This window comes from Bubalus bubalis, chromosome 11, assembly GCF_019923935.1.
Source record: "Bubalus bubalis isolate 160015118507 breed Murrah chromosome 11, NDDB_SH_1, whole genome shotgun sequence".
Classification (NCBI taxonomy): domain Eukaryota; kingdom Metazoa; phylum Chordata; class Mammalia; order Artiodactyla; family Bovidae; genus Bubalus; species Bubalus bubalis.
In genome coordinates this window covers 58,639,189-58,651,189 of record NC_059167.1, presented here as the reverse complement: position 1 = coordinate 58,651,189, position 12,001 = coordinate 58,639,189, and the positions used below count along the sequence as shown (strand labels likewise).

The 12,001-nt window shown below is 43.0% G+C and overlaps 1 long non-coding RNA gene across 1 annotated transcript; it reads right to left on the bottom strand.

Annotated features, from left to right (window-relative positions):
• Positions 1-534: 534 nt before the first annotated feature.
• LOC123328086 lies at positions 535-3,261 on the bottom strand. Its single transcript, XR_006542849.2, has 2 exons — positions 2,731-3,261; positions 535-966 (listed from the first exon to the last, which is right to left on the bottom strand). It is a non-coding gene; the product is annotated as an uncharacterized LOC123328086 (long non-coding RNA).
• Positions 3,262-12,001: the final 8,740 nt, after the last annotated feature.

Here is a 12,001-nt window from a genome sequence, read left to right as displayed (position 1 = left end):
TGCATTAATCAATTTTTGAATGTGGTTTTATCAGGGTGTTTACAAATTTTTAAAAAAAGAAAAAATAACTGCATTTTGTTATTCCTCCAAAGTTACTGGATAGAAATAAAAATCCAACAAGTGTTACAAGTTAGAGCATTTGGGATCTTAATTCTAAAATTCTGAAACTATACAAATAAGAGTAACTCTAAAAAGTGTCCATGAAACCTCTTTTTTCTGTTTTGTTTTCAGTCTAACTTAATTCTTCCACCCCAGTTAAATATTTCAGATTTCCTTACAGGGGGCCTCTGGCTCATTATTGAAGGGTTCTAGCCACCTGAGAATGGCATCTGTCTTCCTGTCACCATGCCAACTCCTTAGGCAACAAATGAGGGATTTCCCCTTTTTTTTCCCTAGTTTTGCCTCCAATGAGGGAGAATTATGCTCCCACCACAGGAAGAGTACCATTTCTTATTACAATTGATTCCTTTCCTCTGCTTTGTGTGAGAGAAAGGCTTGAGATGAAATCCTTTGTCTTTTTAGATATGATTTTTGTTTTCTCACTATTCTTACGTCTTTGTGTGGTGCAGTGGCTGGGATCCCACGGCATTTACATGGCAACGAGGAAATCAGTCACTCACAGTTGCCATGGTAACCAGAGGGGGCAGGGAGGAGAAGTCCATTTTATCACAGTCGCTGTGTCCCTTCCTGGAAGCCTACAGAATTTTTAGACAGAGGTCATTATGAACACAACAACAACAACAACAAATGCCTGCTGGCATCAAGACAGCTGTGTCCTGGCATCACAAAACATCCTGTAGAGGAGGGTGTGGGTGAGGCAAACATCACAAGGAGGCCAAGGGCGTTGCCTTCTGCGCTCAGAGCTCAGGGTGCTGACTTGGTCTCTGAGCAAGTCTGTAGACGGAGGGCTTTGAACACCAGCTCCACACTGAATTGCCCAAGCTTCTTTTACTCTAAAGCTTCAGTCTGCAAAAGAAAAAAAAAAAAAAAAAGCAGGTAACCACTGCTGTATAGGAGACTTAGGGTCTCAGTGTGGGTGGGGAAGCACAGCTCTGCTTTTATGGTAAAAGGAGCCCCAAACTGCGGAAGTGGGGCAGAGGGTGCTGTCCCAAGAAAAACGGAAGTGTCTGTTAAGTTGTTTCCTCCCGCATCTGCTTCTGGAATTGAAGGTCGTCATATTTCAAATTTTTTAAAAAAGTCATCTGAGATGAACCAATAAGATGATCTTTTACAAGCATGATTAGAATCCTTAATGGATAGTCAGATGATGTTTTATAATAGACAACAGAGGCCCTGGTCTCCAGGAACAGACTTGGTTCTTGGATTTATCTAGTCTCCTCTTTGGGGAACCAGAAGTGACCTATGAAACAATCACATTTATAACTGAAGTTGAGAATGCACTATTTGATTTTCAAAGTCTTCTAAGGGCACTCTCCTAATAGGCTAGGAGATAGAAATGCTACGCTATGTATGTAGATCCTTTCCTTTGCAAAGTGAGGGAAGGACCTCTCATCTTCCTTTTTTTAAACAGCAGAGTGCTCTTCTTTTCCTCTTTTGACAAGAAATGAACAAACTCTTGATTTCCACCCCTCCTTCCTCCAAATTGCTTCTCTCCCCACCCCCACCCCCCAACACACATTCCCTTGTTTTCGTCTCAATAAATAGCTCCAGGCTTCATCATTCACTTCAGAGTCTTCCCTACTTTTACTTCTCCCACATTCAATATAGCAGCAAATTTTTACAGGTCTAGTTTCAAAATATGTCCTGAATTCAGTCATCTCACCACCTTTATTCATCATACCCAAGCCTCCTCATCTTTGTAAATTCTAAAAGACCCTCCTTACTATCGCCTGAGTTTCTGTTATGTCTACCTACATCTTGGTCTCATAATGCAAGTCAAATCATGCCATGCCCCTATTCAAACCACTCCCCATTCACCCATAGCTGTACCTAACACTCAGAACACAACCATAACCCACAGAATGCTGCCTGACCTGGCCCCTGACTGCCTCTCCCCTTCACTTTCCTGTTTGTGAATTCTCTTCCACTGAGGCTGACCTCCTTGCTGTTCTTTGAATACATGGAACATTCCCTCATCCTAGGGGCTCTGCATTTGCTGGAACATTCTTCCCCCCACTTTAGGAGGCCTCCAGCCCTCACTCACTCCCTGCTGCTGCTGCTGCTAAGTCGCTTCAGTCATGTCCGACTCTGTGCGACCCCATAGATGGCAGTCCACGAGGCTCTGCCATCCCTGGGGTTCTCCAGGCAAGAACACTGGAGTGGGTTGCCATTGCCTTCTCCAATGCATGAAAGTGAAAGTGAAGTCGCTCAGTCGTGTCCGACTTTTCGCGACCCCATGGACTGCAGCCTACCAGGCTCCTCCGTCCATGGGATTTTCCAGGCAAGACTACTGGAGTGGGTTGCCATTGCCTTCTGCAAGTCTCCAAATGTTGGCTCCTACAAGGAGACCTTTGTATCAGCCCAAGTCTTGGTAGGAAATAGAAAGCACACAATTCTTATGGGGATGAAGGGACTCAGTACAGAGGTATGTACATGGTTAAGGAACCCAACAGCAAGATTTGATTTCATGACTGGGCTTGAAGGGGCAAAGGGAAGGAAGAGTGTTGCAGAAGCGCTAAGAGAGCTGCAGTTCTGGAGGCCCTTGGGGCTGCCCAGAGGGAGCTCTGGTGACTGTGGGAGGAAACTAGAAGCCGAGCAGAATGCACTCACCTCACCTTCTGTGCATTGGCCAAACACAGCTGGAAGCCAGCGTCCAAGGCTGTTGGGTACTGTACAACTTTTCTATTGTTGCATCACAAATTACCCCAAAGCACAGAGGCTTGAAACAATAAACGTTTACTAATCCCTTCCAGTTTCTGTGGGTCAGGAATTTGGAAGCAGCTTATCTTGGTGCTTCCAGCCCCAGGTCTCATAGGAGGTTGCAGTCAAGATGTCAGTTTTTTGAAGGCTTGTCTGGAATGGAAGGGGGCTTCCCGTGGACAGAGGAGCCTGGTGGGCTAGGTCCACAGGGTCACCAAGAGTAGGACACAACTGAAGTGACTTAGCATACACATACACACAGCACACTGGAGTGGAAGATTTGTTTCCAAGGTGGCTCATTTAACGTGACTGGCAAACTGTTGCTCATTTTTGGCAGGCCTAAAATCTTGCCCCAACATGGGCCTCCTCGTGGCTCTTTGAGTGCCTTCATAACATGGTACCTGACATGGTACCTGGCTTCCCCCAGAGTGAGTGATCCAAGAGCCCACGGTGGAAGCTAAGAGCCTTTTATGACCAGCCTGGGAAATCACACATTGTCATCTTGGTCCCATAGATCCACCTGTGGGATGAGACCACACCAGTTGTGAATAGCAGGAGCCAAGAATAATTGGGGCTATCTCAGAGATACCACTGGGCACAGAACACAACAAAGAGGGCAGAGAATGAATTGAAAGGAATGGGTAAAATGTGGAAATCAGGGACTAATCAGCAGCCTTCCTGACCATCCTACTCAAGATATTGTATGCATTCCTGCCACTCTCTTCCCCTTTGTTATTTTTCTCCACAAGACAAAGCTACTTGACATACCAAATACTTATTTGTTTGCTTTTATATTTTGATTCCCCTACTATCATAAGAACTGGCTGGCACCTAGTAAGCTTCCAATAAATACTTGTGTATTTGAATGTATAAATTATACCCAATTTGAGATAAAAAGTAAATGCTTTTAAATAACCAATTCCAGTGACATGCCCACGTTTTTTAAACTAAAAGTTTATTTTGCTCTCCCCCCACCTCACCCCTCACCCACCCTCCCCTGCCCAAAGGATCCTGTTCAGTGAATTAGAATTTACCTCTGGGAGTCTTACAAGCAACACAGTTGCTTCTTGGTCTTTTCTTCCTCTTCATCTGGTGGTGGTGATATTTTCCCCTTTTTTTTACAGTCAAGTTTTCATATTTTTTTTCCTCTTAAAAATAAGTTACATTGCCTTTTATTTATTTGGCTCTCAGTTGAGTTCTGTTTTCAGAAGTCTTATTTTAAAAAATGGCTCTTATGAGAAAAATAAACCCTTCTCTCTTAATCTTCCCCCTTTGTTTTTCGCTCTTCTCTTTATTCCTGAAACCTGCCAAGGGCACCTGTGTGGACTTCTGCGGCACCTATGAGGCTAAAGAGATTGCTGGCCTCTGGTTACCGAGGGTCCAAAGAGAATAGGCTGCAAGCAGAGAACATTTCTCCTGGGCCCCACTAGAGCCCATGTTCACGATATTTTCTCCATTGACTGACCATGAGGAGAAGAAGTAGGCAGCCCCAGGAACTCTGTGCCCAAATCTAGGATGGGTGGAGGATGGCTTTTCTCCTCCAGCAGCCCTACAGTGTGTATTGTTAACAGCTATCCAGAAACGAAGTGGGAGAAACTAATCCCATATGTCATGAAGCAGCTTCCCTTGGAGTGGAGGAGTTGTAGTCAAAGTGGTAAAAAGACATGATTTGATGCCACATGGGCACACGTATCATTCCACACAACATCTACACAGAAGCATTCACTCATAATTCGGTACACCTCGTTTCACCATCCGTACCAGAATCGGCTGACTTTCCTGGTGGCTCAGATGGTAAAGCATCTGCCTACAACGCAGGAGACCTGGGTTCGATCCCTGGGTTGGTAAGATCTCCTGGAGAAGGAAATGGTAACCCGCTCCAATATTCTTGCCTGGAAAATCCCATGGACGGAGGAACCTGGTAGGCTACATACAGTCCATGGGGTCACAAAGAGTTGGACACGACTGAGCAACATTTACTTTACTTTACCAGAATTGGCACTTTCATCTCTTGTTAATACTAAACCTAATCCTGGCTGCCAACTCAGTTGGTTAGAGTGTGCTGCTATTTCATAAACCTCATCATTTACATATATTATAATATAAATAGTGAGTAATTCTTGTAAAATCCATTCATTCATTTAACAAAGATTTTTTTAGTGAGCGCTCACTGTGTATCAGGTGCCCTCAAGATAAGCAAACAGTTATCACACTAGAAATTTAGTGGTAGAAAGGTGTTTTTATTTTCCCATCCAATGAGTGTTGTAAATGGTGGGACTTTGAAGAATTTCCTTAGATTATTATTCCAGAATAAAATGGGAGTTTGTCTTGAAAATCCATTCATTCTGGACACTTTAATTTCTTCCTTTTCTTGAAATCTTTTTTTTCTCTAATGGTGTCTCCTCAGCTAAGAGCTTCCCTGGTAGCTCAGTTGGTAAAGAATCTGCCTTCAATGCAGGAGACCCTGGTTCAATTCCTGGGCTGGGAAAATCTGCTAGAGAAGGAAACAACTACCTACTCCAGTATTCTGGCCTGGAGAATTCCATGGACTGTATATTCCATCTATGGGCAAGTACAACTTTTTTCCTTCTTGACTATATTAGTTGAGGTTATTGTTGCCACTTTGTTCAGATGTTAAACCATTAATGTATGTAATCCTTAAGTAAAAGTTCAGGTCATGTAGTTTTCCATGCTTATATCAGAGTACCAAGTGTGTTTATAAGGTATTGGTGGGATTTTTTTTTTTTTTTAAGTCATATTTATGCTGTCAGTTTTCAGATAATATAACTCTACTTTCTAGATGCAAAAATTTGATGGTGGAAGGTTAGGGGGGATGTCTGTAAATGTTTAATAGCAAACAGATGGCTTGGCTGTGGTCTGAATCAATTTCAGTATTTTGTGCTGGGAAGGAATCAATGACAACCACTGGTCTTGAGCAAGTAACCCAGTCTTTCCACTTGAAAACAAAACTATTAATAGCAATGTATAAATAATGATAAACTTGCTTCCTAACATGATACTATAGGATTTTTTTTTTTTTTTTTTTGGCTGTGCCGAGACATGTGGGATCTTAGTTCCCTGGCCAGGGATCAAACCTGGGCCCCCTGAGGTGGAAGTACAGATCCTTAACCACTGGACTGCCAGGGAAGTCCCAGGATGTAATTTTTTTAAAAAATTATAAATAAAACTACAGATGTTCAGCTTATAATCTTCCTCCTAAAATTAATCTCTGTACCTCACTTGAAATGCTTTTGATTTTACCCATAAATGCAACAAATACTTACTGTGCACCTGTATGGCTATGTTCTGAGGACTTATTAGAGACACAGAATGAGTAGGACATGACCTGTGTGTTCTAGAACTCCATACATGGTGGAGGATAGAAGAAGGGGAGCACACAAGGACAGTACAGTGTGATAAGAGCTATAACCAGAATAAGCAATAGGGGATTTGTGGAGGAGCACAGTAACAACTAACAGCCATTTCCTTTTAGAAAACTGTATGAGTAAAAGTAGTAATTTGCTAAGAAACCTTATTTATTGACTACATTTACCAAGTCAGTCATTTGAGATTTTCAAATTTACTATACACCATGAAATTCTTTTCTGCTGAAATTACCTGTGTAATCATACAAGTAATATTTAAAGAATATTGAATAACTTCTTACAGAAGTAACTGAAATCATTTTTGTAACATTTCATTGGAAGTTATAGCAAATTCTTCACATTACTGAAAATGCACCTTCCAAGTTTACAAATTGTAAAAAGAGCCATCAACTGACGAACCTTCATAAGAGCTTTTTGCATATACTGAGACTTCATTATCATCTTAGTAAATAACAGATATTGCTTCCTGATTTAAGATTCTTGTTTGGTTGGTAACTTCAGGGTCTTTCCTGTTTCAATATCAATAGCACATTTTCCTCCTTGCCACATCCTTTTCTCAATTTCTGATTCCCAAGGACATTTTGGGTCATATTTTACGCAGCCTTGGTGGTTTGTTTGTTCATTTTCTTAGAATTTTGTGAAATGTATGCTCTTACATCTTAAAAGTGGTCAGCAGTACTCATAACTTTCTTCCACAAGACCTAATGGTTTCGATTCACTTAAAGTTAGCCAACTTGTCCTGAGCATACACAGCTTACAGAGAGCAGAGACACAGCCCTGCCCTCAGGAAGCACTCAGTCTAGTTAGCCTCCAGTGGACTTAAGAGTAGAGACAGATTCACCACCCAGCACTCAACATCTCAACGCTCTCCTTGCCTCCTATGGTTCTGTTTCTGAAATTCTATCACAGGAAAATCCAAGGTGAGCAACTTAAGACTTAGGAGAAAACTAGAGCTGGGGAGACCAAGGTCATAAGCAAACCTGTGAATGTTCTTTGCAGTAGGGAAATCACCTAAAACACAATGAGAGAAGGTCCTTAAACATCTTTTATTGTCCAGCCTTTTGCCAACTTATTTACCATCCAAATAGATCATCCTGTCTGACAACGCATTTGGCAGAGAAGAATAAAATCTTGCCCTTCTGCCTTGTCTGCAAATTACTGGAGTTATTATCATATAGCTTTTCTTTCAAGATACTTCAAAATGATTTACTTGTGTTATATTAATCTCACTGGTTCGTATCCTTTAATTCTGACCTTTTCAAAGGCTTGTTTTTCCCAGGCTTTGTTTATGCACAGTGTCCTCTAACCTCTGCCATACTTGGTTGCTGACTCCTTCCTCTTCATCTTGTTGCTTGTTTCCTGCTGTTTCTGCTTTTCTGTATGTTTCTTCAGAGACTTTTTAGAGGGGATGAGTTGTATTTTGCAGAATCATGCTTTGTTTTTATGGTAAGAATGCATTTGGTTTAAACTCTTTCATCACCCTGATAGACAACCCAGCTCTACTTTCCGCTGGTGGAGGGTTTGAAACATTTTCTGCTTCTGGGAAGACACGAAGCAGGCAACATCCACTCAGGGAGTATCTGGCCTTTCTCCCTACTTACGCTGGACAAGCACTCCTTATGCACAGCTGTTTGGATCCACAGCCAGGCCTCTATGGCTCTATGGCTCTTTCTTGCCTGCTTCCAGCTCTGACTCCTTCCCCATCTCTTGCCTGCTTCCTGCCGTTGTCCCTTCACAGCCAGTGTCTTCTTCAACAAGACCTCCTGCTTCACAATTAGCTGTCCTCCAGTCCCCATCAGCTCCCATCTATCTTTGGCCTCTGAGCCACACCCTCCGGCCTTCCCTCCCCATCAACACTTGTATTTGTTGTTGCTATTGTTCTGTCCTTCAGTCGTGTCCGACTCTTTGTGACCCCTTGAACTACAGCACGCCAGGCTTCCCTGTCCTTCACTATCTTCTGGAGTTTGCTCAAACTCATGTCTACCAAGTCAGTGATGCCATCCAGCCATCTCATCCTCTGTCGCCCCCTTCTCCTCTTGCTCTCAATCTTTTCATTTCTTGAACTCATAGATCCCTGTCAACATCCCCAGGGCTGTATGTAGTACAAACATATAGACACTTGAGTTAACAGCCCAAATGGGTTCAGTCATGGTGACATGTCAGGCAACTTAAGGGGAAAATCGGGGAGCATTTAGCCCTGCCCAGTGCAAAGGGAAAGGAGAGCTCATGCTTCTCTGGAGGAAGAAGAGGTGGCCATCCCTCGGCAAACCCCTTGTCCTGTTAACTTCTGGGCTGGGATTCACTGCAGAGACCGACATGTCCCATTTGTGAGGGTCAGCCACTCTCTCAAGAAACATTAGTTCTACCCATCCTGACCCCTGACTCTCTACGAACCAAATATGATTCGTCTCCTTGGCTCCTAACAGCTGGGGGTAGGCTCAGATGTCTCGGGGGAAGGAATGACCATGTGACACACAGATCAGATCCTGATTATGCCTTTTTTTAAAAAAAAGTCCTTAGAGAGACGTCTGTTCTTTCAGTTAATCCAAGTAATGCCTGGAATTCTGGATTTTCTATGATAAGATAACAGCTGAATGATTCATTTATTTATTCTTGATTATTATTCAGCACCACAATTAAGCCATTAAGTGTACCATTGGTGCATATAAGTGGACAGGATTTGTTAACATACAAATTCACCTTCTTATTCCCGTTTTGCTTTTCCCTCCCCAGCTCAGCCCACACATGCCCTCCAGGAGCTGCAGTGTTGGGAGTTTCTGGTTCCTTCCTAAAACAATAGAATAAGGAAGGGGAGAGAGAGAGACCCAGACTGAGACATGGACGGAAAAGCAGAGAGGGCTTAGCCAGAGAAGACAAGTCAAGCAGAATAGTAAAGAAATATTTGGGCTAGGCGGAAGGAGAGGACAGAGGGAGGAACAGTATTTAATGAGATTAGAGAGAGAGTTTGGAGAGTGAGGGGCTCTGGGACAGCTGTGAGTTGGCAAAAGCCAGAAAATGCAGGACGGAATGTGACAAGGGTTTCTGGCTTATAAATTAGTCTCTTTTAAGTTTATCCAGAAACGCAAGTAAAGAATAGCTTTCTTTCCTTTTTTTTTTTTTCTGCTTCTTTTTAAAATTTATTTTCTAAATTACATTTTCATTGCCAGACTGTGCTTCTTTATAAACAATTCAGTGCAGAAATGAAACCAGGAGTTACCTCAGATTCTTCAGGGTTACATAGAGAACAAATATTCAGAATATATGTATGTACCCTGGCTTTCTGCAGACAATTTGGGAAAAAACAAACAAACAAACAAACAAACAGTAGAGGGATTCTTGCTTCTTACCCCATGACCAACTTCTCAAATCAGAAACTTCCTTTTCCGCTCTCCCCCATGTACCCAAAAGAAAACAAGAACACTTTTGGAATCTCTGCCAATGATGTTCTTTCATTACACAAGCATCTGTTAAGTACCTGCTCTGTGACAAGTAAATGGCAATGGCACCCCACTCCAGTATTCTTGCAGGGAAAATCCCATGGATGGAGGAGCCTGGTAGGCTGCAGTCCATGGGGTTGCTAAGAGTTGGACACGACTGAGCGTTTTCCCTTTCACTTTTCACTTTCATGCATTGGAGGAGGAAATGGCAACCCACTCCAGTGTTCTTGCCTGGAGAATCCCAGGGACGGGGGAGCCTTGTGGGCTGCCGTCTATGGGGTCGCACAGAGTTGGACACGACTGAAGCGACTCAGCAGCAGCAGCATGTGACAAGTAAAAATGAACGGACCATGGCCCTAACCTTTAGGGCTAATATTGATGAGTGAGGTGGAGATTTTAACAACTCATTAAAACACCGCAGTTAGTGCTGCTATGGAAACAGAGGCTGGGCCCTGTGCTCTCGCGAGGCAAGGAAGGCAGCCCTGCTTGCATGGTAAGGGGAGGCTTCTGCGAGAAGCTGAGTTTACAGGGGTAAGTGGGAGTCACCAGCAGACAAAATGGAGGAGAGAATAAGGGCTTCTGGTGAAAGCAAGAGCATGTGCTAAGATATGGAGGAGAGACGAGCATGACCCCAGGAAAAGCCATGAATGTGGATCAGATTGTAACTGGTTAGCTAATAAAGTTGGGATGGAGGTAGGTGCCATTATAAAAGGCCTACTGTGCCATGCAAATGAATTAAGGCTTGTATCCTGCAAGCAATGAGAAAGAGAGATTCTGAAAAATTATAGCAGGGCTGTGACTTGCTCACTTCTTCATTTTAGAGACGTATTTCTAGTGAGCATGGCTCAGAAGAGAGACTGGAGGTATGGGGACAAAACAAAGCTTTGCAGTCATCTAGGGAAAACCAAAGCATTGTTGGCCAGGGTAATAGACAGGAGGAGTTTGGTTGAAGAGCTAATTTCATGGTGGGTATTAAGGATGAGGAACTTTAAACCAGACTTAGGGTCGAAAAGACAGATGGTTCTGGTATAGTTCTTATATTCCTGCTGAGGGTAACTGGTTTGTAGTCCTCATGGCATGAAATAGAGAATATAGAAAGAGGAACAAGCTTTGGATGAGGCAATGTATATTATTTGGGAAATGCTGATATTAAAGAATTCCAAGGAGCATCCAGCTAGAATGCTCGATAACACAGTAGAGATATCAGGCCAAAATCCTGGCCTCCTTACCACCTTCTCTGCCAAGTTAATGTAAGAAGTACAAGGTATCTGTGCCTACAAACAGAGCCACTGATGACTGTTGAAGCATTTTTAGAGGCTTATGTCTTATGTATAGACTCATGTTCATTTACTGATGGTGTGAACATGTCATCAGTTCAGTTCAGTTCAGTCGCTCATTCGTGTCCGACTGTTTGCGACCCCATGAATCGCAGCACGCCAGGCCTCCCTGTCTATCACCATCTCCCGGAGTTCACTCAAACTCACGTCCATTGAGTCGGTGATGCCATCCAGCCATCTCATCCTCTGTCGTCCCCTCTTCCTCCTGCCCCCAATCCCTCCCAGCATCAGAGTCTTTTCCAATGAGTCAACTCTTCGCATGAGGTGGCCAAAGTACTGGAGTTTCAGCTTTAACATCATTCCTTCCAAAGAACACCCAGGACTGATCTCCTTTAGAATGGACTGGTCGGATTTCGTTGCAGTCCAAGGGACTCTCAAGAGTCTTCTCCAACACCACAGTTCAAAAGCATCAATTCTTCAGCACTCAGCTCTCTTCACAGTCCAACTCTCACATCCATACATGATCACTGGAAAAACCATAGCCTTGACTAGCCGGACCTTTGTTGGTGAGATGTAATTGTATCTCCTAAGAAATGGACACCTTGCAGACTCAGTGTGCATATTTCCCATGATTGTGTTAAGAGCGCTGAAGTAGGTTAGTCTTCTCTCTTGACCCATCTATACCCCATTTTTCTTTCTCTCCAGAAAAAGAAGCTATTCAAATCAGTTGAAAGCAATGAGATTAATGACAGAAAGAAAAAGATCTTAAAATCTAGTTTTTAGCTTTGAAGAGAGATTGGTTACTACTTTCTAGCAATGGGCAGGTTAACCCACTCTCTTGGGGCCAGAGATGGAAGAACTGATCAGAAGGCAGCAGACCATATTCCTAGAGGCTTTAGTGTTTGAAAGAGATTTCCCTCTGTAGACATAAAGATGAAGACCAGCCACTCTCATGGTTAAGAGAGAGAAAGTGAGAAGGGTGGCAGAGATGATTTAAACAACACTAAGAAAAAGAGACCTGTTTGAATCCGGAGTTCATGCCAGCATCCGCTGCTAGTTTAAAATTGACCAAAGATTAGTT